The sequence below is a fragment of the Siphateles boraxobius genome, unplaced genomic scaffold, assembly GCF_051911475.1.
Source record: "Siphateles boraxobius isolate OS27281-9 unplaced genomic scaffold, OSU_SipBor_1 33, whole genome shotgun sequence".
NCBI lineage: Eukaryota > Metazoa > Chordata > Actinopteri > Cypriniformes > Leuciscidae > Siphateles > Siphateles boraxobius.
In genome coordinates, this window is record NW_027508953.1 from 13,832,501 (window position 1) to 13,856,130 (window position 23,630).

General features: G+C 31.2%; 1 protein-coding gene and 1 long non-coding RNA gene across 2 annotated transcripts in view; one reads left to right on the forward strand and one right to left on the reverse strand.

The window, feature by feature from the left end:
- The window catches only part of LOC143701880 (SH3 and cysteine-rich domain-containing protein 2-like), a 102,996-nt gene that overhangs the window by 78,896 nt on the left and 470 nt on the right, over positions 1-23,630 (reverse strand). The window contains exon 2 of the mRNA XM_077195579.1: positions 23,314-23,477. The gene's annotated coding sequence lies outside the window, so the exon portion shown is untranslated. The remainder of the gene's footprint in view (positions 1-23,313; positions 23,478-23,630) is intronic.
- On the forward strand, positions 12,475-17,539 carry LOC143701949 (uncharacterized). The gene is made up of 2 exons (XR_013190213.1): positions 12,475-13,069; positions 17,095-17,539. It is a non-coding gene; the product is annotated as an uncharacterized LOC143701949 (long non-coding RNA).

A 23,630-nucleotide genomic window follows, 5' to 3' on the forward strand; every position in this document is an offset into this window, starting at 1 on the left:
TTTGAATTTTTGGCAGTTGGCCAGTTTGAAAATCTGAACATTCCGCAATGTTAAGTCAATGGGAGTTTTTTCCGACTTTGATCGTCATTTTTAGGAAAACCGTAAGTCCGATCAGTTAGAAAAGATATAGCACACTAAGTCAGAACAGTTTGAGTGTCCGTGCCGAGTTTGGATTATGTGGAGTTAAAGCTCTAGGAGGAGATAGAGTTTGAAATTTTAGTCTCAGAAAAAGAATAATAATAATAATAACTAGAAAATAAAGTTTGATGAGACAAACTTTAAGTTGGCTTGAGAAAGCCGGACCAGAGAGTTTGAATAAGTTTAAAGTTTAAAGAAAGAAAGATTAGTTAGAAAGAGAAAGAAAGATGGATTAGTTAGAAAGAAAGAAAGATTAGTTAGAAACAAAGAAAGATTAGTTAGAAAGAAATATAGATTAGAAAGAAAGATTAGTTAGAAAGAAAGATAGATTAGTTAGAAAGAAAGAAAGATTAGTTAGAAAGAAAGAAAGAAAGAAAGAAAGAAAGAAAGAAAGAAAGAAGAAAGATTAGAAAGAAAGAAAGAAAGAAAGAAAGAAAGAAAGAAAGAAGAAAGATTAGTTAGAAAGATAGAAAGAAAGAAAGAAAGAAGAAAGATTAGTTAGAAAGAAAGAAAGAAAGAAAGAAAGAAAGAAGAAAGATTAGTTAGAAAGAAAGAAAGAAAAAGTAAAAAAGAAAGAAAGAAAGAAAGAAAGAAAGAAGAAAGATTAGTTAGAAAGAAAGAAGAAAGATTAGTTAGAAAGAAAGAAAGAAAGATTAGTTAGAAAGAAAGAAAGAAGAAATATCAGTTAGAAAGAAAGAAAGAAAGAAATATTAGTTAGAAAGAAAGAAAGAAAGAAAGAAAGAAAGAAAGAAAGAAGAAAGATTAGTTAGAAAGAAAGAAGAAAGATTAGCTAGAAAGAAAGAAAGAAAGAAGAAAGATTAGTTAGAAAGAAAGAAAGAAAGAATTAGTTAGAAAGAAAGATTAGTTAGAAAGAAAGAACGAAAGAAAGAAAGAAGAAAGATTAGTTAGAAAGAAAGAAAGAAAGAAAGAAAGAAGAAAGATTAGTTAGAAAGAAAGAAAGAAAGATTAGTTAGAAAGAAAGAAAGAAGGAAGAAAGATTAGTTAGAAAGAAAGAAAGAAAAAGAAAGAAAGAAAGAAAGAAAGAAGAAAGATTAGTTAGAAAGAAAGAAAGAAAGAAAGAAGAAAGATTAGTTAGAAAGAAAGAAAGAAAGAAAGAAATAAGAAAGATCAGTTAGAAAGAAAGAAAGAAAGAAGAAAGATTAGTTAGAAAGAAAGAAGAAAGATTAGCTAGAAAGAAAGAAAGAAAGAAGAAAGATTAGTTAGAAAGAAAGAAAGAAAGAAAGATTAGTTAGAAAGAAAGAAAGAAAGAAAGAAAGAAAGAAAGAAGAAAGATTAGTTAGAAAGAAAGAAAGAAAGAATTAGTTAGAAAGAAAGATTAGTTAGAAAGAAAGAAAGAAGAAAGAAAGAAGAAAGATTAGTTAGAAAGAAAGAAGAAAGATTAGCTAGAAAGAAAGAAAGAAATAAGAAAGATTAGTTAGAAAGAAAGAAAGAAAGATTACTTAGAAAGAAAGAAAGAAAGAAAGAAGAAAGAAGAAAGATTAGTTAGAAAGAAAGATTAGTTAGAAAGAAAGAAAGAAAGAAAGAAGAAAGATTAGTTAGAAAGAAAGAAAGAAAGAAAGAAGAAAGATTAGTTAGAAAGAAAGAAAGAAAAAGAAAGAAAGAAAGAAAGATGAGTTAGAAAGAAAGAAAGAAAGAAAGAAGAAAGATTAGTTAGAAAGAAAGAAAGAAAGAAGAAAGATTAGTTAGAAAGAAAGAAAGAAAGAATTAAATAAGAAAGAAAGATTAGTTAGAAAGAAAGAAAGAAAGAAAGAAAGAAAGAAAGAAAGAAGAAAGATTAGTTAGAAAGAAAGAAAGAAATAATTAGTTAGAAAGAAAGATTAGTTAGAAAGAAAGAAAGATTAGTTAGAAAGAAAGAAAGAAAGAAAGAAAGAAGAAAGATTAGTTAGAAAGAAAGAAAGAAAGAATTAGTTAGAAAGAAAGATTAGCTAGAAAGAAAGAAAGAAAGATTAGTTAGAAAGAAAGAAAGAAAGAAAGAAAGAAAGAAAGAAAGAAAGAAAGAAGAAAGATTAGTTAGAAAGAAAGAAAGAAAGAAAGAAAGAAAGAAAGAAAGAAGAAATATTAGTTAGAAAGAAAGAAAGAAAGAAGAAATATTAGTTAGAAAGAAAGAAAGAAAGAAAGAAAGAAAGAAAGAAAGAAAGAAAGAAAGAAGAAAGATTAGTTAGAAAGAAAGAAAGAAAGAAAGAAGAAATATTAGTTAGAAAGAAAGAAAGAAAGAAGAAAGATTAGTTAGAAAGAAAGAAAGAAAGAATTAGTTAGAAAGAAAGATTAGTTAGAAAGAAAGAAAGAAAGAAAGAAGAAATATTAGTTAGAAAGAAAGAAAGAAAGAAGAAAGATTAGTTAGAAAGAAAGAAAGAAAGAATTAGTTAGAAAGAAAGATTAGTTAGAAAGAAAGAAAGAAAGAAAGAAAGAAAGAAGAAAGATTAGTTAGAAAGAAAGAAAGAAAGAAAGAAAGAAAGAAAGAAAGAAAGAAAGAAGAAAGATTAGTTAGAAAGAAAGAAAGAAGAAAGATTAGTTAGAAAGAAAGAAAGAAGAAAGATTAGTTAGAAAGAAAGAAAGAAAGAAGAAAGATTAGTTAGAAAGAAAAAAAGAAAAAGTAAAAAAGAAAGAAAGAAAGAAAGAAAGAAAGAAAGAAAGAAAGAAAGAAAGAAAGAAAGAAAGAAAGAAAGAAAGAAAGAAAGAAAGAAAGAAGAAAGATTAGTTAGAAAGAAAGAAGAAAGATTAGTTAGAAAGAAAGAAAGATTAGTTAGAAAGAAAGAAAGAAGAAATATCAGTTAGAAAGAAAGAAAGAAAGAAAGAAAGAAAGAAAGAAAGAAAGAAAGAAGAAAGATTAGTTAGAAAGAAAGAAAGAAAGAATTAGTTAGAAAGAAAGATTAGTTAGAAAGAAAGAAAGAAAGAAAGAAAGAAAGAAAGAAAGAAAGAAAGAAAGAAAGAAAGAAGAAAGATTAGTTAGAAAGAAAGAAAGAAATAATTAGTTAGAAAGATTAGTTAGAAAGAAAGAAAGAAAGAAAGAAAGAAAGAAGAAAGATTAGTTAGAAAGAAAGAAAGAAAGAAAGAAAGAAAGAAAGAAAGAAGAAAGATTAGTTAGAAAGAAAGAAAGAAAGAAAGAAAGAAAGAAAGAAAGAAAGAAAGAAAGAAAGAAAGAAAGAAAGAAGAAAGATTAGTTAGAAAGAAAGAAAGAAAGAAAGAAAGAAAGATTAGTTAGAAAGAAAGAAAGAAAGATTAGTTAGAAAGAAAGAAAGAAGAAATATTAGTTAGAAAGAAAGAAGAAATATTAGTTAGAAAGAAAGAAAGAAAGAAAGAAAGAAGAAAGATTAGTTAGAAAGAAAGAAAGAAAGAATTAGTTAGAAAGAAAGATTAGTTAGAAAGAAAGAAAGAAAGAAAGAAAGAAAGAAAGAAAGAAAGAAAGAAAGAAAGAAGAAAGATTAGTTAGAAAGAAAGAAAGAAATAATTAGTTAGAAAGATTAGTTAGAAAGAAAGAAAGAAAGAAAGAAAGAAAGAAGAAAGATTAGTTAGAAAGAAAGAAAGAAAGAAAGAAAGAAAGAAAGAAAGAAAGAAGAAAGATTAGTTAGAAAGAAAGAAAGAAAGAAAGAAAGAAAGAAAGAAAGAAAGAAAGAAAGAAAGAAAGAAAGAAAGAAGAAAGATTAGTTAGAAAGAAAGAAAGAAAGAAAGAAAGAAAGATTAGTTAGAAAGAAAGAAAGAAAGATTAGTTAGAAAGAAAGAAAGAAGAAATATTAGTTAGAAAGAAAGAAAGAAAGAAAGAAAGAAAGAAAGAAAGAAAGAAAGAAAGAAAGAAAGAAAGAAAGAAGAAAGATTAGTTAGAAAGAAAGAAAGAAAGAATTAGTTAGAAAGAAAGATTAGCTAGAAAGAAAGAAAGAAAGATTAGTTAGAAAGAAAGAAAGAAAGAAAGAAAGAAAGAAAGAAAGAAAGAAAGAAAGAAAGAAAGAAAGAAAGAAAGAAGAAAGATTAGTTAGAAAGAAAGAAAGAAAGAAAGAAAGAAGAAATATTAGTTAGAAAGAAAGAAAGAAAGAAGAAATATTAGTTAGAAAGAAAGAAAGAAAGAAAGAAAGAAAGAAAGAAAGAAGAAAGATTAGTTAGAAAGAAAGAAAGAAAGAAAGAAGAAATATTAGTTAGAAAGAAAGAAAGAAAGAAGAAAGATTAGTTAGAAAGAAAGAAAGAAAGAATTAGTTAGAAAGAAAGATTAGTTAGAAAGAAAGAAAGAAAGAAAGAAGAAATATTAGTTAGAAAGAAAGAAAGAAAGAAGAAAGATTAGTTAGAAAGAAAGAAAGAAAGAATTAGTTAGAAAGAAAGATTAGTTAGAAAGAAAGAAAGAAAGAAAGAAAGAAAGAAAGAAAGAAAGAAAGAAAGAAAGAAAGAAGAAAGATTAGTTAGAAAGAAAGAAAGAAAGAAAGAAAGAAAGAAAGAAAGAAAGAAGAAAGATTAGTTAGAAAGAAAGAAAGAAGAAAGATTAGTTAGAAAGAAAGAAAGAAGAAAGATTAGTTAGAAAGAAAGAAAGAAAGAAGAAAGATTAGTTAGAAAGAAAAAAAGAAAAAGTAAAAAAGAAAGAAAGAAAGAAAGAAAGAAAGAAAGAAAGAAAGAAAGAAAGAAAGAAAGAAAGAAAGAAAGAAAGAAAGAAAGAAAGAAAGAAAGAAGAAAGATTAGTTAGAAAGAAAGAAGAAAGATTAGTTAGAAAGAAAGAAAGATTAGTTAGAAAGAAAGAAAGAAGAAATATCAGTTAGAAAGAAAGAAAGAAAGAAAGAAAGAAAGAAATATTAGTTAGAAAGAAAGAAAGAAAGAAAGAAAGAAAGAAAGAAAGAAAGAAGAAATATTAGTTAGAAAGAAAGAAAGAAAGAAAGAAAGAAAGAAGAAAGATTAGTTAGAAAGAAAGAAAGAAAGAATTAGTTAGAAAGAAAGATTAGTTAGAAAGAAAGAAAGAAAGAAAGAAAGAAAGAAAGAAAGAAAGAAAGAAAGAAAGAAAGAAAGAAGAAAGATTAGTTAGAAAGAAAGAAAGAAATAATTAGTTAGAAAGATTAGTTAGAAAGAAAGAAAGAAAGAAAGAAAGAAAGAAAGAAAGAAAGAAGAAAGATTAGTTAGAAAGAAAGAAAGAAAGAAAGAAAGAAAGAAAGAAGAAAGATTAGTTAGAAAGAAAGAAAGAAAGAAAGAAAGAAAGAAAGAAAGAAAGAAAGAAAGAAAGAAGAAAGATTAGTTAGAAAGAAAGAAAGAAAGAAAGAAAGATTAGTTAGAAAGAAAGAAAGAAAGATTAGTTAGAAAGAAAGAAAGAAGAAATATTAGTTAGAAAGAAAGAAGAAATATTAGTTAGAAAGAAAGAAAGAAAGAAAGAAAGAAAGAAGAAATATTAGTTAGAAAGAAAGAAAGAAAGAAAGAAAGAAATAAAGAAAGAAAGAAAGAAAGAAAGAAGAAATATTAGTTAGAAAGAAAGAAAGAAAGAAAGAAAGAAAGAAAGAAAGAAAAAGAAAGAAAGAAAGAAAGAAAGAAAGAAAGAAAGAAAGAAAGAAAGAAAGAAGAAAGATTAGTTAGAAAGAAAGAAAGAATTAGTTAGAAAGAAAGATTAGTTAGAAAGAAAGAAAGAAAGAAAGAAAGAAAGAAAGAAAGAAAGAAAGAAAGAAAGAAGAAAGAATAGTTAGAAAGAAAGAAAGAAGAAAGATTAGTTAGAAAGAAAGAAAGAAAGAAGAAAGATTAGTTAGAAAGAAAGAAAGAAAGAAAGAAAGAAAGAAAGAAAGAAAGAAAGAAAGAAAGAAAGAAAGAAAGAAGAAAGATTAGTTAGAAAGAAAGAAGAAAGATTAGTTAGAAAGAAAGAAGAAAGATTAGTTAGAAAGAAAGAAAGAAAGAAAGAAAGAAAGAAAGAAAGAAAGAAAGAAAGAAGAAAGATTAGTTAGAAAGAAAGAAAGAAGAAAGATTAGTTAGAAAGAAAGAAAGAAAGATTAGTTAGAAAGAAAGAAAGAAAGAAGAAAGATTAGTTAGAAAGAAAGAAAGAAAGAAGAAAGATTAGTTAGAAAGAAAGAAAGAAAAAGAAAGAAAGAAAAAGAAAGAAAGAAAGAAAGAAAGAAAGAAAGAAAGAAAGAAAGAAAGAAAGAAAGAAAGAAAGAAAGAAGAAAGATTAGTTAGAAAGAAAGAAAGAAAGATTAGTTAGAAAGAAAGAAAGAAAGAAGAAAGATTAGTTAGAAAGAAAGAAAGAAAGAAGAAAGATTAGTTAGAAAGAAAGAAAGAAAAAGAAAGAAAGAAAGAAAGAAAGAAAGAAAGAAAGAAAGAAAGAAAGAAAGAAAGAAAGAAGAAAGAATAGTTAGAAAGAAAGAAAGAAGAAAGATTAGTTAGAAAGAAAGAAAGAAAGAAGAAAGATTAGTTAGAAAGAAAGAAAGAAAAAGAAAGAAAGAAAGAAAGAAAGAAAGAAAGAAAGAAAGAAGAAAGATTAGTTAGAAAGAAAGAAAGAAAGAAAGAAGAAAGATTAGTTAGAAAGAAAGAAGAAAGATTAGTTAGAAAGAAAGAAGAAAGATTAGTTAGAAAGAAAGAAAGAAAGAAAGAAAGAAAGAAAGAAAGAAAGAAAGAAAGAAGAAAGATTAGTTAGAAAGAAAGAAAGAAGAAAGATTAGTTAGAAAGAAAGAAAGAAAGATTAGTTAGAAAGAAAGAAAGAAAGAAGAAAGATTAGTTAGAAAGAAAGAAAGAAAGAAAGAAAGAAGAAAGATTAGTTAGAAAGAAAGAAAGAAAGAAAGAAAGAAAGAAAGAAAGAAGAAAGATTAGTTAGAAAGAAAGAAAAAGAAAGAAAGAAAAAGAAAGAAAGAAAGAAAGAAAGAAAGAAAGAAAGAAAGAAAGATTAGTTAGAAAGAAAGAAAGAAAGAAGAAAGATTAGTTAGAAAGAAAGAAAGAAAGAAAGAAAGAAAGAAGAAAGATTAGTTAGAAAGAAAGAAAGAAGAAAGATTAGTTAGAAAGAAAGAAAGAAAGATTAGTTAGAAAGAAAGAAGAAAGATTAGTTAGAAAGAAAGAAAGAAAGAAAGAAAGAAAGAAAGAAAGAAAGAAAGAAAGAAAGAAAGAAAGAAGAAAGAATAGTTAGAAAGAAAGAAAGAAAGAAAGAAAGAAAGAAAGAAGAAAGATTAGTTAGAAAGAAAGAAAGAAAGAAAGAAAGAAAGAAAGAAAGAAGAAAGATTAGTTAGAAAGAAAGAAAGAAAAAGAAAGAAAGAAAGAAAGAAAGAAAGAAGAAAGATTAGTTAGAAAGAAAGAAAGAAAGAAAGAAAGAAAGAAAGAAAAAAGAAAGATTAGTTAGAAAGAAAGAAAGAAAGAAGAAAGATTAGTTAGAAAGAAAGAAAGAAAGAAGAAAGATTAGTAAGAAAGAAAGAAAGAAAGAAAGAAAGAAAGAAGAAAGAAAGAAAGAAAGAAGAAAGATTAGTTAGAAAGAAAGAAAGAAAGAAAGAAAGAAAGAAAGAAAGAAAGAAAGAAAGAAAGAAGAAAGATTAGTTAGAAATAAAGAAGAAAGATTAGTTAGAAAGAAAGAAGAAAGATTAGTTAGAAAGAAAGAAAGAAAGAAAGAAAGATTAGTTAGAAAGAAAGAAAGAAAGAAAGATTAGTTAGAAAGTAAGAAAGAAAGAAGAAAGATTAGTTAGAAAGAAAGAAAGAAAGAAGAAAGATTAGTTAGAAAGAAAGAAAGAAAAAGAAAGAAAGAAAGAAAGAAAGAAAGAAAGAAAGAAAGAAAGAAAGAAAGAAAGAAAGAAAGAAAGAAAGAAGAAAGATTAGTTAGAAAGAAAAAGAAAGAAGAAAGATTAGTTAGAAAGAAAGAAAGAAAGAAAAAGAAAGAAAGAAAGAAAGAAAGAAAGAAAGAAAGAAAGAAAGAAAGAAAGAAAGAAAGAAAGAAAGAAGAAAGATTAGTTAGAAAGAAAAAGAAAGAAGAAAGATTAGTTAGAAAGAAAGAAAGAAAGAAAGAAGAAAGATTAGTTAGAAAGAAAGAAAGATTAGTTAGAAAGAAAGAAGAAAGATTAGTTAGAAAGAAGAAATATTAGTTAGAAAGAAAGAAAGAAGAAATATTAGTTAGAAAGAAAGAAAGAAAGAAAGAAAGAAAGAAAGAAAGAAAGAAAGAAAGAAAGAAAGAAAGATTAGTTAGAAAGAAAGAAAGAAAGAAGAAAGATTAGTAAGAAAGAAAGAAAGAAAGAAAGAAAGAAAGAAGAAAGATTAGTTAGAAAGAAAGAAGAAAGATTAGTTAGAAAGAAAGAAAGAAAGAAAGAAAGAAAGAAAGAAAGAAAGAAAGAAAGAAAGAAAGAAAGAAAGAAAGAAAGAAGAAAGATTAGTTAGAAAGAAAGAAGAAAGATTAGTTAGAAAGAAAGAAGAAAGATTAGTTAGAAAGAAAGAAGAAAGATTAGTTAGAAAGAAAGAAAGAAAGAAAGAAAGAAAGAAAGAAAGAAAGAAAGAAAGAAAGAAAGAAAGAAAGAAAGAAAGAAAGAAAGAAAGAAAGAAAGAAAGAAAGAAAGAAAGAAGAAAGATTAGTTAGAAAGAAAGAAAGAAGAAAGATTAGTTAGAAAGAAAGAAAGAAAGAAAGAAGAAAGAAAGAAGAAAGATTAGTTAGAAAGAAAGAAAGATTAGTTAGAAAGAAAGAAAGATTAGTTAGAAAGAAAGAAGAAAGATTAGTTAGAAAGAAGAAATATTAGTTAGAAAGAAAGAAAGATAGATTAGTTAGTAAGAAAAAAAGAAAAAAGAAATATTAGTTAGAAAGAAAGAAAGACAGAAAGAAAGAAGAAAGATTATTTAGAAAGAAAGAAGAAAGATTAGTTAGAAAGAAAGAAAGAAAGAAGAAAGATTAGTTAGAAAGAAAGAAAGAAATAAAGAAAGAAAGAAGAAAGATTAGTTAGAAAGAAAGAAAGAAAGATAGATTAGTTAGTAAGAAAGAAAGATAGATTAGATAGATAGATAGATAGATAGATAGATAGATAGATAGATAGATAGATAGAAAGAGATAGATAGATGGATAGATAGATAGATAGATAGATAGATAGATGGATAGATGGATAGATAGATAGATAGATAGATAGATAGAGATAGATAGATGGATAGATGGATAGATAGATAGATAGATAGATAGATAGATAGATAGATAGATAGATAGATAGATAGATAGATAGATAGATAGATAGATAGATAAGTTCATTAGTACATATAGAATGGTAGTTTAATTGAGTCTTGGGCTTCAGGGAGTTTAGATTTGAGTTTTTGTGTTGTACACTGCTGGGCCACCGTAGCCTTGGCTCAATTTGAACTGTTGCAATGAAAGTCAATGGGATTTTTATGATTTTTAATATTAATTTTTAAGAAATCTGAAAGTCAAATCAGTCTGAAAAGATATAGCACACTAAGTCAGAACAGTCTGAAGGTCTGACCCGAGTTTGGAGTTTGTAGAGTTAAAGCTCTAGGAGGAGTAGCAGTCAGAAAATTTTGGTTAAGAAAAAGAAGAAGAAAAAGAATAATAATAAGTTTAAATAGGATTTCAGTAAGTTGGCTTTCACAAGCCAACTTAACTAGAAAAAGTTCGTCGAGACAAACTTTAAGTTGGCTTGTGAAAGTTTGGACCAATAAGTTTGAAGAAGTTTAAATTAGTTTAAAGTTTAAATTAGTTTAAATTTTAAAGTAGTTTGAAGTTGAAATTAGTTTAAAGTTTAAAGTAGTTTAAAGTTTAAAGTTTAAAGTTTTAATGGTTTAAAGTTTAAAGTAGTTTAAAGTTTGAAGTATAGTTTGAAGTAATTTAAAGTTGCTAGGGTGTTTCTAGTGGGTTGCTAAGGTGTTCTGGGTGGTTGCCTGGCGGTTGCTAAGGTATTTTAGGTGGTTGCTAGGGTGTTTTGGATGGTTGCTATGGTGTTGCTTGGGTGTTCTACGGTATTTTGGGTGGTTGCTATGGTGTTGCTAGGGTGTTTTAAGGTATTTTGGATGGTTGCCATGGTGTTCTGGGTGGTTGCTATGGTGTTGCTAAGGTGTTGTAAGGTATTTTGGGTGGTTGCTATGGTGTTCTGGGTGGTTGCTAGGCAGTTGCTAGGGTGTTCTGGGGTTGCTAGGCAGTTGCTAGGGTGTTCTGGTGGTTGCTAGAGTGTTGCTAGGGTGTTCTAGGGTATTCTGGGTGGTTGCTATGGTGTTGCTAGGGGTGATTTAAGGTATTTTGGGTGGTTGCTAGGGTGTTCTGGGTGGTTGCTAGGCAGTTGCTAGGGTGTTCTGGTGGTTGCTAGGGTGTTGCTAGGGTGTTCTAGGGTATTTTGGGTGGTTGCTATGGTGTTGCTAGGGTGATTTAAGGTATTTTGGGTGGTTGCTAGGGTGTTCTGGGTGGTTGCTATGCAGTTGCTAGGGTGTTCTGGTGGTTGCTAGGGTGTTGCTAGGGTGTTCTAGGGTATTTTGGGTGGTTGCTATGGTGTTGCTAGGGTGATTTAAGGTATTTTGGGTGGTTGCTAGGGTGTTCTGGGTGGTTGCTAGGCAGTTGCTAGGGTGTTCTGGTGGTTGCTAGGGTGTTGCTAGGGTGTTCTAGGGTATTTTGGGTGGTTGCTATGGTGTTGCTAGGGTGATTTAAGGTATTTTGGGTGGTTGCTAGGGTGTTCTGGGTGGTTGCTAGGGTGTTCTAGAGCATTTTGGGTGGTTGCTATGGTGTTGCTAGGGTGTTTTAAGGTATTTTGGGTGGTTGCTAAAAAGAAAGAAAGATTGAAAGAAAGATTAGAAAGAAAGAAAGATAGATAGAAAGATTAGTTAGAAAGAAAGAGAGAAAGAAAGAAAGAGAGATAGAAAGATTAGTTAGAAAGAAAGAAAGATTAGTTAGAAAGAAAGATTAGTTAGAATGAAAGAAAGTTAGAAAGTAAGATTAGTTAGAAAGAAAGAAAAAAAGAAAGATTGAAAGAAAGATTAGAAAGAAAGAAAGAAAGAAAGAAAGAAAGAAAGAAAGAAAGAAAGAAAGATAGAAAGATTAGTTAGAAAGAAAGAAAGAAAGATTAGTTAGAAAGAAATAGATTAGTTAGAAAAGAAAGAAAGAAAGATTAGTTAGAAAGAAAGATTAGAAAGAGAGATAGAAAGAAAGATAGAAAGATTAGTTAGAAAGAAAGAAAGATTAGTTAGAAAGAAAGATAGAAAGTAAAATTAGTTAGAAAGAAAGATAGAAAGATTAGTTAGAAAGAAAGAAATATAGAAAGATTATTTAGAAAGAAAGAGAGAAAGAAAGAAAGAGAGATAGAAAGATTGTGTTCATAAGTGTATGAATTCATGAGTTCATAAGTGTATGAGTTTATAAGTTTATGAATTCATGAGTTCATAAGTGTATGAATTCATGAGTTTATAAGTGTACGAGTTTATGAGTTTAGAGTTTATAAGTTTAAATGAGTAAGAGTTCAGAGTTTATTAATTTATGAGTTTGAGTTCATAAGAGTTTGAATTCATGAGTTTATAAGTGTATGAGTTTATAAGTGTATGAGTTTATGAGTTTAGAGTTTATAAGTTTAAATTAGTCTAAGAGTTCAAGTTTAGAGTTTATTCATTTATTATGAGTTTAAGAGTTTAAGTGTAGATAGATAAGTGTCATAGATATATGAGTTTATTAGTTTAAATGAGTCTCAATGGCTCATATAGTATATAGAATGGCAGTTTGATTCAGTCTAGGGCTTCAAGGTATTTAGATTTGAATTTTTGACAGTTGGGGAGTTTGAAAATCTGAACATTCCGCCATGTTAAGTCAATGGGAGTTTTTTCCGACTTTGATCGTCATTTTTAGGAAAACCGTAAGTCCGATCAGTTAGAAAAGATATAGCATACCGAGTCAGAACAGTCTGAGTGTCTGTGCCGAGTTTGGAGTATGTGGAGTTAAAGCTCTAGGAGGAGATAGAGTTGTAAATTTTTGACAGAATAATAATAATAATAATAAGTTTAAGTACAATATCAGTAAGTTGGCTCTCACAAGCCAACTTAACTAGAATAAGTTCGTCGAGACAAACTTTAAGTTGGCTTGTGAAAGTTTGGACCAATAAGTTTGAAGAAGTTTAAATTAGTTTAAAGTTTAAATTAGTTTAAATTTTAAAGTAGTTTGAAGTTGAAATTAGTTTAAAGTTTAAAGTAGTTTAAAGTTTGAAGTATAGTTTGAAGTAATTTAAAGTTGCTAGGGTGTTTCTAGTGGGTTGCTAAGGTGTTCTGGGTGGTTGCCTGGCGGTTGCTAAGGTATTTTAGGTGGTTGCTAGGGTGTTTTGGATGGTTGCTATGGTGTTGCTAGGGTGTTCTGGTGGTTGCTAAGGTATTTTAGGTGGTTGCTAGGGTGTTTTGGATGGTTGCTATGGTGTTGCTAGGGTGATTTAAGGTATTTTGGGTGGTTGCTAGGGTGTTCTGGATGGTTGCTAGGCAGTTGCTAGGGTGTTCTGGTGGTTGCTAGGGTGTTGCTAGGGTGTTCTAGGGTATTTTGGGTGGTTGCTATGGTGTTGCTAGGGTGATTTAAGGTATTTTGGGTGGTTGCTAAAAAGAAAGAAAGATTGAAAGAAAGATTAGAAAGAAAGAAAGATAGATAGAAAGATTAGTTAGAAAGAAAGAGAGAAAGAAAGAAAGAGAGATAGAAAGATTAGTTAGAAAGAAAGAAAGATTAGTTAGAAAGAAAGATTAGTTAGAATGAAAGAAAGTTAGAAAGTAAGATTAGTTAGAAAGAAAGAAAAAAAGAAAGATTGAAAGAAAGATTAGAAAGAAAGAAAGAAAGAAAGAAAGAAAGATAGAAAGATTAGTTAGAAAGAAAGAAAGAAAGATTAGTTAGAAAGAAATAGATTAGTTAGAAAAGAAAGAAAGAAAGATTAGTTAGAAAGAAAGATTAGAAAGAGAGATAGAAAGAAAGATAGAAAGATTAGTTAGAAAGAAAGAAAGATTAGTTAGAAAGAAAGATAGAAAGTAAAATTAGTTAGAAAGAAAGATAGAAAGATTAGTTAGAAAGAAAGAAATATAGAAAGATTATTTAGAAAGAAAGAGAGAAAGAAAGAAAGAGAGATAGAAAGATTGTGTTCATAAGTGTATGAATTCATGAGTTCATAAGTGTATGAGTTTATAAGTTTATGAATTCATGAGTTCATAAGTGTATGAATTCATGAGTTTATAAGTGTACGAGTTTATGAGTTTAGAGTTTATAAGTTTAAATGAGTAAGAGTTCAGAGTTTATTAATTTATGAGTTTGAGTTCATAAGAGTTTGAATTCATGAGTTTATAAGTGTATGAGTTTATAAGTGTATGAGTTTATGAGTTTAGAGTTTATAAGTTTAAATTAGTCTAAGAGTTCAAGTTTAGAGTTTATTCATTTATTATGAGTTTAAGAGTTTAAGTGTAGATAGATAAGTGTCATAGATATATGAGTTTATTAGTTTAAATGAGTCTCAATGGCTCATATAGTATATAGAATGGCAGTTTGATTCAGTCTAGGGCTTCAAGGTATTTAGATTTGAATTTTTGACAGTTGGGGAGTTTGAAAATCTGAACATTCCGCCATGTTAAGTCAATGGGAGTTTTTTCCGACTTTGATCGTCATTTTTAGGAAAACCGTAAGTCCGATCAGTTAGAAAAGATATAGCATACCGAGTCAGAACAGTCTGAGTGTCTGTGCCGAGTTTGGAGTATGTGGAGTTAAAGCTCTAGGAGGAGATAGAGTTGTAAATTTTTGACAGAATAATAATAATAATAATAAGTTTAAGTACAATATCAGTAAGTTGGCTCTCACAAGCCAACTTAACTAGAATAAGTTCGTCGAGACAAACTTTAAGTTGGCTTGTGAAAGTTTGGACCAATAAGTTTGAAGAAGTTTAAATTAGTTTAAAGTTTAAATTAGTTTAAATTTTAAAGTAGTTTGAAGTTGAAATTAGTTTAAAGTTTAAAGTAGTTTAAAGTTTGAAGTATAGTTTGAAGTAATTTAAAGTTGCTAGGGTGTTTCTAGTGGGTTGCTAAGGTGTTCTGGGTGGTTGCCTGGCGGTTGCTAAGGTATTTTAGGTGGTTGCTAGGGTGTTTTGGATGGTTGCTATGGTGTTGCTAGGGTGTTCTGGTGGTTGCTAAGGTATTTTAGGTGGTTGCTAGGGTGTTTTGGATGGTTGCTATGGTGTTGCTAGGGTGATTTAAGGTATTTTGGGTGGTTGCTAGGGTGTTCTGGATGGTTGCTAGGCAGTTGCTAGGGTGTTCTGGTGGTTGCTAGGGTGTTGCTAGGGTGTTCTAGGGTATTTTGGGTGGTTGCTATGGTGTTGCTAGGGTGATTTAAGGTATTTTGGGTGGTTGCTAGGGTGTTCTGGGTGATTGCTAGGCAGTTGCTAGGGTGTTCTGGGAGTTGCTAGGCAGTTGCTAGGGTGTTCTAGGGTATTTTGGGTGGTTGCTATGGTGTTGCTAGGCTGTTTTAAGGTATTTTGGGTGGTTGTTACGGTGTTCTGGGTGGTTGCTAGGCAGTTGCTAGGGTGTTCTAGGGTATTTTGGATGGTTGCTATGGTGTTGCTAGGGTGTTTTAAGGTATTTTGGGTGGTTGCTTGGGTGTTCTGGGTGGTTGCTATGGTGTTGCTAGGGTGTTCTACGCTATTTAGGATGGTTGCTAGGGTGTTCTAGGCTATTTTGGGTGGTTGCTATGGTGTTGCTAGGGTGTTTTAAGGTATTTTGGGTGGTTGCTAGGCAGTTGCTAGGGTGTTCTGGGTGGTTGCTATGGTGTAGCTAGGGTATTCTATGGTGTTTTGGATGGTTGTTATGGTGTTGCTAGGGTGTTGTATGGTATTTTGGGTGGTTGCTAGGCAGTTGCTAGGGTGTTCTGGGTGGTTGCTATGGTGAACTATTTGTGAATTTAAAAGTTCATAAGTGTATGAATTTATGAAAATTCATAAGTGTATGAATTCATGAGTTTATAAGTTTATGAGTTTATGAGTTTAGAGTTTATAAGTTTAAATGAGTAAGAGTTCAGAGTTTATTAATTTATGAGTTTGAGTTCATAAGTGTATGAATTCATGAGTTTATAAGTTCATAAGTGTATGAATTTATGAAAATTCATAAGTGTATGAATTCATGAGTTTATAAGTTTATGAGTTTATGAGTTTAGAGTTTATAAGTTTAAATGAGTAAGAGTTCAGAGTTTATTCATTCATGAGTTTGTGTTCATAAGTGTATGAATTCATGAGTTCATAAGTGTATGAGTTTATAAGTTTATGAATTCATGAGTTCATAAGTGTATGAATTCATGAGTTTATAAGTGTACGAGTTTATGAGTTTAGAGTTTATAAGTTTAAATGAGTAAGAGTTCAGAGTTTATTAATTTATGAGTTTGAGTTCATAAGAGTTTGAATTCATGAGTTTATAAGTGTATGAGTTTATAAGTGTATGAGTTTATGAGTTTATAGTTTAAATGAGTCTAAGAGTTCAAGTTTAGAGTTTATTAATTTATTATGAGTTTAAGAGTTTAAGTGTAGATAGAAAAGTGTCATGATAGATGAGTTTATTAGTTTAAATTATTCTCAATGGCTCATATAGTATATAGAATGGCAGTTTGATTGAGTCTAGGGCTTCAAGGTATTTAGATTTGAAATTTTGACAGTTTGGGAGTTTGAAAATCTGAACATTCCGCAATGTAAAGTCAATCGGAGTTTTTTCCGACTTTGATCGTCATTTTTAGGAAAACCGTAAGTCCGATCAGTTAGAAAAGATATAGCATACCGAGTCAGAACAGTTTGAGTGTCCATGCCGAGTTTGGAGTACGTGGAGTTAAAGCTCTAGGAGGAGTTAGAGTTGTAAATTTGAGTAAGAAGAATAATAATAATAATAAGTTTAAATAGGATTTCAGTAAGTTGGCTCTCACAAGCCAACTTAATAACTAGAAAAAGTTCGTCGAGACAAACTTTAAGTTGGCTTGTGAAAGTTTGGACCAATAAGTTTGAAGAAGTTTAAATTAGTTTAAAGTTTAAATTAGTTTAAATTTTAAAGTAGTTTGAAGTTGAAATTAGTTTAAAGTTTAAAGTAGTTTAAAGTTTAAAGTTTAAAGTTTTAATGGTTTAAAGTTTAAAGTAGTTTAAAGTTTGAAGTATAGTTTGAAGTAATTTAAAGTTGCTAGGGTGTTTCTAGTGGGTTGCTAAGGTGTTCTGGGTGGTTGCCTGGCGGTTGCTAAGGTATTTTAGGTGGTTGCTAGGGTGTTTTGGATGGTTGCTATGGTGTTGCTTGGGTGTTCTACGGTATTTTGGGTGGTTACTATGGTGTTGCTAGGGTGTTTTAAGGTATTTTGGATGGTTGCCATGGTGTTCTGGGTGGTTGCTATGGTGTTGCTAAGGTGTTGTAAGGTATTTTGGGTGGTTGCTATGGTGTTCTGGGTGGTTGCTAGGCAGTTGCTAGGGTGTTCTGGGGTTGCTAGGCAGTTGCTAGGGTGTTCTGGTGGTTGCTAGGGTGTTCTAGGGTATTTTGGGTGGTTGCTATGGTGTTGCTAGGGTGATTTAAGGTATTTTGGGTGGTTGCTAGGGTGTTCTGGGTGGTTGCTACGCAGTTGCTAGGGTGTTCTGGTGGTTGCTAGGGTGTTGCTAGGGTGTTCTAGGGTATTTTGGGTGGTTGCTATGGTGTTGCTAGGGTGATTTAAGGTATTTTGGGTGGTTGCTAGGGTGTTCTGGGTGGTTGCTATGCAGTTGCTAGGGTGTTCTGGTGGTTGCTAGGGTGTTGCTAGGGTGTTCTAGGGTATTTTGGGTGGTTGCTATGGTGTTGCTAGGGTGATTTAAGGTATTTTGGGTGGTTGCTAGGGTGTTCTGGGTGGTTGCTAGGCAGTTGCTAGGGTGTTCTGGTGGTTGCTAGGGTGTTCTAGGGTATTTTGGGTGGTTGCTATGGTGTTGCTAGGGTGATTTAAGGTATTTTGGGTGGTTGCTAGGGTGTTCTGGGTGGTTGCTAGGGTGTTCTAGAGCATTTTGGGTGGTTGCTATGGTGTTGCTAGGGTGTTTTAAGGTATTTTGGGTGGTTGCTAAAGAGAAAGAAAGATTGAAAGAAAGATTAGAAAGAAAGAAAGATAGATAGAAAGATTAGTTAGAAAGAAAGAGAGAAAGAAAGAAAGAGAGATAGAAAGATTAGTTAGAAAGAAAGAAAGATTAGTTAGAAAGAAAGATTAGTTAGAATGAAAGAAAGTTAGAAAGTAAGATTAGTTAGAAAGAAAGAAAAAAAGAAAGATTGAAAGAAAGATTAGAAAGAAAGAAAGAAAGATAGAAAGATTAGTTAGAAAGAAAGAAAGAAAGATTAGTTAGAAAGAAATAGATTAGTTAGAAAAGAAAGAAAGAAAGATTAGTTAGAAAGAAAGATTATAAAGAGAGATAGAAAGAAAGATAGAAAGATTAGTTAGAAAGAAAGAAAGAAAGATTAGTTAGAAATAAATAGATTAGTTAGAAAAGAAAGAAAGAAAGAAAGATTAGTTAGAAAGAAAGATTAGAAAGAGAGATAGAAAGAAAGATAGAAAGATTAGTTAGAAAGAAAGATAGAAAGATTAGTTAGAAAGAAAGAAAGATAGAAAGTAAAATTAGTTAGAAAGAAAGAAAGAAAGATAGAAAGATTATTTAGAAAGAAAGAGAGAAAGAAAGAAAGAGAGATAGAAAGATTGTGTTCATAAGTGTATGAATTCATGAGTTCATAAGTGTACGAGTTTATGAGTTTAGAGTTTATAAGTTTAAATGAGTAAGAGTTCAGAGTTTATTAATTTATGAGTTTGAGTTCATAAGAGTTTGAATTCATGAGTTTATAAGTGTATGAGTTTATAAGTGTATGAGTTCATAAGTGTATGAGTTTATGAGTTTAGAGTTTATAAGTTTAAATGAGTAAGAGTTCAGAGTTTATTAATTTATGAGTTTGAGTTCATAAGAGTTTGAATTCATGAGTTTATAAGTGTATGAGTTTATAAGTGTATGAGTTTATGAGTTTAGAGTTTATAAGTTTAAATTAGTCTAAGAGTTCAAGTTTAGAGTTTATTAATTTATTATGAGTTTAAGAGTTTAAGTGTAGATAGAAAAGTGTCATAGATATATGAGTTTATTAGTTTAAATGAGTCTCAATGGCTCATATAGTATATAGAATGGCAGTTTGATTCAGTCTAGGGCTTCAAGGTATTTAGATTTGAATTTTTGACAGTTGGGGAGTTTGAAAATCTGAACATTCCGCCATGTTAAGTCAATGGGAGTTTTTTCCGACTTTGATCGTCATTTTTAGGAAAACCGTAAGTCCGATCAGTTAGAAAAGATATAGCATATCGAGTCAGAACAGTCTGAGTGTCTGTGCCGAGTTTGGAGTATGTGGAGTTAAAGCTCTAGGAGGAGATAGAGTTGTAAATTTTTGACAGAATAATAATAATAATAAGTTTAATTACAATATCAGTAAGTTGGCTCTCACAAGCCAACTTAATAAGTTTAAGTACAATATCAGTAAGTTGGCTCTCACAAGCCAACTTAATAATAATAATAATAAGTTTAAATAGGATTTCAGTAAGTTGGCTCTCACAAGCCAACTTAATAATAATAAGTTTAAGTACAATATCAGTAAGTTGGCTCTCACAAGCCAACTTAATAAGTTTAAGTAGGATTTCAGTAAGTTGGCTCTCACAAGCCAACTTAATAAGTTTAAATAGGATTTCAGTAAGTTGGCTCTCACAAGCCAACTTAATAAGTTTAAATAGGATTTCAGTAAGTTGGCTTTCTCAAGCCAACTTAATAAGTTTAAATAGGATTTCAGTAAGTTGGCTTTCTCAAGCCAACTTAATTACAATAGGTTTTCAGCACTTCGTGCTTGAACACCTAATAAGAATGAGACCTTTTTGACAGTTATAGTGCCACCTATGGTCCGATCTCCATGAAACTTTGCATGCTTCTTCACCATGTTCTGACACAGGGGCTCATCAATTTCGGTGAATTTTTGACTTTTCCTTTAGGATTTATAGGCTTTTGACCGTATTTTGTCACGCCCCTTTTCTAAATGACCCTGTTACAGCCACCCAAATGCAAAATTCAACTTTTTTTTGAAAATTATTGATCTAGAGAGTCCAGAGAATAGGCCTAGACTGGTTTGGTTCCGATCGGGCGAAAAACCAGGGACTAGTTCGCAAAAGTAGGTTTTGGACAAAATTCGACATAGCGGAAAATTCTTCTTGCCTAAATCGAAATTGGAGATATACAGCTTGTCCGTCTTGAGCCAAGGATCATCGTGGTGTAAAAAGCTTGAGGCTAGGACCAACGGTCTAGGAGTTGTGAACAATTTAGTACTTTTGATTGCTGTATGGGCCAATCGTGGTCATACTCTGATAGGTTCTCCCCAAAAGTGTGGCCTACCATCTGGCCAAGTTTGAAGTCTCTGGGCCTTACAGTTTGGGCTGCACGATGCTGTTGTAGAAACTTTAATAGTCATTGATCCCAAACAGGTATCATAAGAGAAAGAACCTATTCAATGTATAAAAGTATATGTGTACGTGCTTGTGCGTGACTTTTCAGGAACATATGGGACAGGACCTCTGACCTTAGGGACGGTCAGTTTTGGCCAGTTTATTTCAGTACCAGCTTGTGTCTTTAAGTAGAAACTGAACAGCAGTAAGGACCTTATCTGGGTGGGTGAAAGGTACAGCGGGTGAGGAGGAACCTTGAAAACAGTATAAAGGCCGTCTCATATCTTCCTGTTGTGTGTCACTCTCTTGCACAGCGTAACTTCTGTGTACTAGACTGGACCTATTCTTGCAAGAATAAATACTTTTCTTTTTATTAATTTGACTCCGAGTGTCTCTTACGCAGTGATGATGTTTAACAGAATTTTTGCCACAACAATTTGGTATCAGAGTGGGATTCCTTGGAAGTGCCTTCTGGACCTGAGAGCGGACGGTGTTTGGCCACCTGGACTGAGCAGTTCCAGCTCTACCTCGTAAGCTTGAGAGAGAGGGGCCGACCGCTATCGGGTCCGGGAGGGGCTCCACTGGAATCAAAAGAAAGCGAACCCGTGGCAACCAACATATCTCTGGTAAGAGACGTCTAAAATATTTTCTTTTGGGGAAAAGTATTTTGTTTCAGGGTATGAAATGTGAGTGAACCATATTGGCTGAGGGCTGTTTCTGTGTTACGTAATCTGAGATTAATTGAGATCTATATATAGATCAAGAGGTTTCAAACAGATGCGGGAGAAAATTATCTGAGATTAATTGAGGTCTGTAACAGATCAAGAGATTTCAAACAGATAGGTAACCTGAAAATTAGTTGTTCCACGACGGAGCAAACTGTTTTTAGGTACTGAGGCTAATTAGGGGGAACCAGAACAGTTTTTGGTAAACCTTAATTAGGAGGGCACTAATAGTGTAACCCCGACCGATTTGGGTTAAAAGAAAAAATCGGGTCTGTTGGGGACGCCTAACAGATCAGGAAAACGCGCGTTGAAGAGAAATCCACAGAGAAGCAGCCAATATGGGGAAGTCTCAAGGTAAGCATGAAAATTTTATACACCGGTTTTTCTATCAAATGAGAAAATTATGGGGGAAAATTTATGTTTTAGATATTGAAAAAACTGAGAAAATACCATGATTTCCCCAGGGAGGGAACACTGAGCACAACTAGACTGAAAGTAGTGCGAGAATCAGTTGAACAGGGCAGTGAGAAACAAAAAAGGTTGTTATGGCTGTGTTCAACATGTGTAAGCAATGTGGACAAACAATGGATTGTTGTCTTAAAGGGGCAGCTAAAAAGAACTGTCGAGAGAAATAGGGTTTTACTTCTTCATCCAGTAAATGGATGCATGACATTAGATGTCTGAGAACTTAAATTTACATGATAAGGATTGAAGTAGCAAGCAGCAATAAGGCTGTCTGTGTGAAATAGAGGGAACTGTAAGTGAGAGACTTGATGGAAGAGGGAAGTGAAAAACAAAAAGGTTGGTGTGTGAGATATGTGTGTGGGGATTGTTAGCAAACAATCATGTACTGGTTAGATAATGAAGGAACTGGCATGTAGGGAAAGATGGAAGGAATATAGTAGAAAACTATATGTGATGAAAATAAAATGTCTGACAGAATTTATGGAAGTCAAATTTACTGTTTAAATGATATGAAAAGTCAGTTTTAGAATAAAATAAGGCATTGTATGATTGACAGGGATTAACATGATACGAATAATGTTTTAAGCATAATGGCGAACAAGGCTATATTTTTAATGGTAAAATAATGATTGAAATTAGGTTTAGTTTTAGTTTGACAACCATTGTGTTTTGAACCTAGGGTCCAGCTATGCTGGAGGTACAGCAACAGGGTTTGCTTATTCAGCCCGGTTTCCGGATGTTAGATAAAAGTACTTGTTCTGTAATTAGGGTTGTTGATGATAATACCAAATTAGTAAAATGTAAAGACAACTCTGACCAAAAATTCTGAAAATCAATAATGTATAATGTTGGATATTTGTTGATATTAAGTAATTGAAGCAAAAGATATTGTCTGTTTTATAAATGAAATTATGGGTCGGGGATAATTTCCCTGGACAAGTATGACTAAAGTTAAACGAAAACTTTGTGAAAACAACTTAGAATATTTTGAGCATTTCGATGCAGCTTATTAAAATTAATGTGCGACCAATGATAATGATGAAGATTATGATCTGGCTATTGTGATTAAATCCGCCACTGGTGGACTGTAAAATAATACAGAGAACTGCTTATCAGTGGCTCTGTTTACATTCCTGAATGGGACACACACTGCTTCAAGAGTGTGCAGTAAGTTGGAGCCGACAGAGAGTGCTTTAATTGTGGTCAGCAGGACCATCTAACATGTAACTTTAAATGCCCACTGAGAAGGTGTTTTAAAATGTGATAGTGGCACATTTCTGGTAATAATGTGGGTTTGAAAGTAGATCAGTGTTTATATAACGATATTGAAGTTTTCGTCTGAGAAAGAGTAAGAGATAAAAACAAGGTCAAGAGATTGAAGTCTTAAAGTGAATCCTTTTAAAGAAAAGATCTATAATAGTAATTTTTAAAAGTGAATTGATGAATACAGGTTAATGTAAAATTACAGATACTGATTAAAAAAAAATTAGTTGCAAATTGTAAAAGTAACTAACAGGATGATTGTGTTGTAATTAAACATTTCAAAAAAGATGTTAGAGTATATAGAGAGACTAATCTCACAGATGATTTACAATAACTGCAAAAGTATCACAAGCAGAGAGTGCTTGCCTCGTCAAAATTAAATCCTAATTGGAGATTGATAAACTCCAAGTGAAAACTTAAGAGATTGAGAAATGTGAAACGTTATTGAGAACTAGAATAATTATTTTTATGTAAGAACAAATAAGCAGAAGTAGTAGGCTACTGAATTAACAGTTGCTAAATGTAAAATGTGTTGAAAGGCATCTGATTAAACAAACAGCTTGAAAAGTTGACCATGAAAGAGCTAGAAGCTGATGTTTTGCTTTCAAAAGATAAGTCTGCTATTGGCTGTAATGAAACAGTTCGCTTATCTAAATCTGATGTGTGCTGTGGCTGAAACAGCCAGTGCGACAGAGACTCAATCTGAATGGAAATTTGTAATGTCTAGATTCCCTGACGTGGGCAAAGACAACTGTAAAACTAAGTTTATTTGAAAACACATGTAATTTCTGGCAAAGATGCCTTAAGCTGGGATAGAGTTAAAAGATGGTAGATAAAAGTTTGATGTTAGAAGTATATGAGAGAGCAGTGTACCAGTCCGAATGTCTCAGAGTCTCTCTCATTAAATGAGTCAGCTAAAAGCTGTTATCTGTGATAATAAGTAAAGCACAGTGTTTCAGTTGAGAATAATAGACACAGAGATGTTAAAAGAAATCATTACCATTCAGAGGGCAATTTGTATTTAAATGTTAAAAATGTTAAAAGTAAAACTGTTTTTGATTAATTTATTTTAGGACCAGTAACTTCTTTGTCTCATTTTAGTCTCCACCATTCAGGACCGATGGCTCCGGCTACAGATGAAGTACACTGAATGTACGGTTGTGATCTAAATTCACTGAGTATAGTCTAAGTAGCTAGGTTGCTGCTTTTAAGATAGTTGATGGATTTAAGTGATTAAATACTGTTGTTATTAACCTGTCTCCCTGTGAACACTATTAGTCAATCGGAATGGCTCTGGTGACTCTTGAACGTGCATTTCCTAAGCTCCAGAAAACAGCTGAGTTCTGTTGAAAAAAACTGATTGTGATGGGAAAAAGCGGTTACCAGTGGGCACGAGTGACCATCTCTATGACGGGTAAGTGTCGAGTTATCTGGGAATTTTGTGCATCAGTATTTGCTCCTAACTCGAAAAGAGCATCAGCCAACCACAGGGGACACAGGGAACAACTCCAAATCACTTTTCAGAAGGATTTATTAAGGTTGATAACCTTAAAGAGAAGAAGAAAACAAAACAAAAAACAAAGAAAATAAAAGGATACATCATTATTTCTGATTATACTTTCAAATGTGAACAAATACAATCCAAATAAAGATTTTAACACATAAAACTGTCCAAATTTGTTCATTCACATATTTAAGCT